Genomic DNA, 2,752 nt, shown 5'->3' on the forward strand with positions numbered 1-2,752 from the left:
AGAAAGGAAATATGACATGCTTAATGAGAAAGGATTGTGGTTAAAATAAACTGTGCAGCTGTCCTTGCAGTGAGATTTACAAATCATGACACCCTACTACGGTGGTCTCAACTGACTTTACTCTCTCCTTAAGCATATTATTAATTTGAATTATTAGTGACTCATTGTTTATTATAAAATTATTTCACATCAATAGTCACTCTTGCTTTTTGCCCCTCCCTTTTCAATCAGCGACATAATTTTTTATATATTTTTATCAACTTTGTTTAGTGCTCATGAAAATCTGTTTTGGAATGTTCTTGAATATTGTAAAGTCACATATTGATTTAACGTATATTTTCTAGAATATTACCTCAACTTCGTTATAATTTAATCTTTTCAAGGAGCAAGAACAATTGCCATTGTCCATGTTGAACAAAGAATCATAAAATTTGGTGAAGAAGTTAAGACTTTTGGGCTCATGAAGGTATGTTTACTGAGACTTTTTTTGGGGTTTGGATTTCTTTTAGATTTAATGCATTGCTTTTGATTAAAATGTCAATTGTAGACATTTAGTTGCATCTGTACATTGTGATCATTGTTGCATTCCATGCATGTATGGCTATGAGCTATGATCTATGGTTGATAGTACTTTGCAAACTTTTGATACTTTTCACTTGCAATGTTGGTATGCAAATGTGTCATGATTTTAATAGTTAAGATAGCAAATTTATAAGTTGTGAATTAGATTCTATTTTTTTGTATTCTTGAACCAGTACAAGACTCAGCATCTAACACTCTACACATGTTTGGATTAATATTCTCCATTTGATTCTGAGAAGAGATCTTATTTTTACTAGATGAATTTATGAAATTAAAAAAGGCACGTAAACCTGCACACAAAATTATTTAAATTTTGAGTATTTATCAAATTATGAATTTCAAAACGAAGAAAATTGATTGATAAACATGTATCTCACATAAAATGTTAGTTTATATCGAGGTACTATTTATCAATTGAACTGATAAAGCATATAATTCAATTTTAATGAGTATTTGTTTTTATCATAATGAAAAAAAAATAAAAAAGATAAGAGCCAAAAATAATTATTTAATTTTAACTCCATATTTTAATATCTTGCTAATGCATGTTCACTTTTGTCCTTCAGGATACTATAGTTGACATTCTAAAAGGAAGATGTAGTTTATAGGGTTAGGTGCACATTAAAAATCTACAGTTGTTGTCTTATGTACATGTTAAAATAGTTAAAACAACTTACTTAATCTGAGATTTAATTGTTGTATTATTATTCAATTCTGTTTATCGATGATTAATAATTTTACTGATATAAAAACGATGTAATTGAAATGCTTTTTAGTGAGCAAATTTTATACTTTGCAAACCCAATTATCAACGCAATTAAAATACAAAATGTAAAACTGGTTAATTAATGCATAATTAAATCACAAATTAAAATTTATTTTAGAAAATTAGAAATATGCTTTTTATAGTTTAATATGATAGAGAAAATTAAAACAAGAATTTCGACACTAATTTTAAAGGATTTGGCTCAAGATTGGGCCAAACAGGCCAAACCGAATGAACCGGATCCGAACCGAGCTCATCGGCCCAACTCCCTCACTTAATAGAGTGAGTTTAGATCATTCTCTCTCCTAGTTGCATGCTAAAATGCTGCAAGTGCAGCAAGAAAGAAAGAACACTCTTCCTTTGGCACAAACCTTCACTTGTGATTCAAAGTGACATAACTTTTAATTCGGAGCTTCAATCGCTGCACCGTTTGCGGCCACGTGACCGTGGCGTCGAGCTTTACAAAGCTCACAACTTTATTCACCACGATTTCATTTCAATTTCTTTAGCCATTTAATTCAAAATTTTTGGATAAAAAGTATTGAGATTTTAAGTTTTTGCTGTTATGGATCCAATTAACTTGAAAGAAAGGCTTAGCCTCAACCCATTGATCTTTGGATATGGTAAGATTCTCAACCCTAAGTGAAATACTTGAAGTCTTGTGTTTAGTTATTGAGTTGTTATATTTGGATATGATATTGTGGAATAGGTAGTGTGTGTATGTAAATTGGAGCTTGATTGAGGTTTTGGAAAGTTTTGAAGTGGAGCTATAAGTTTGAAAATATGTTGGTGAGGTTTTGGAATCTTGAAAGTTGAGAAAAAGTGAAATTGGAAGTGGAGCTAAGGTATGGTTTCAGTTTCTGTATCTAAAATATAATATAATGTGAAAACTTAGGTTAGTGACCCTAGGATAGAATTTGAATTGTTAATGTTAATGGTTGGTTAAAATGGATTGTATTATTATGTATGTGGTTGGTGATTTTTGGAGGTTGAGATGGAAACTTGTATACATGATATGAGTGACTTGATTAGTGAGATTAAATTGTAGTTGGTACCATATTGATGGTAAAATTGATGATGAAATTGTCATGAGAAATTGATGACATATTTTGTAACGACCCTCAATTTTAAAAATATAAGTATAAATAAGTTATAATTTATTTTATAAATTGGAGTTCCTTATTTTTAGAAATAATTTTATTATAAATATTAATTATTGTTATTTCTTGATGAGTTTAGAGTTGCTAAAACTCCATCAAATATCTTTATATTCCTAAGTTACTAATGTCATTTATATTAGTAACTCATATATATTTAACCTTATTATTATTATTATTATTATTATTATTATTATTATTATTATTATTATTATTATTGATCGAAAAAAAAAAAAAGAAGGAATAG

This window comes from Arachis ipaensis, chromosome B09 (assembly GCF_000816755.2).
Source record: "Arachis ipaensis cultivar K30076 chromosome B09, Araip1.1, whole genome shotgun sequence".
In the NCBI taxonomy this organism is placed as follows: Eukaryota; Viridiplantae; Streptophyta; class Magnoliopsida; order Fabales; family Fabaceae; genus Arachis; species Arachis ipaensis.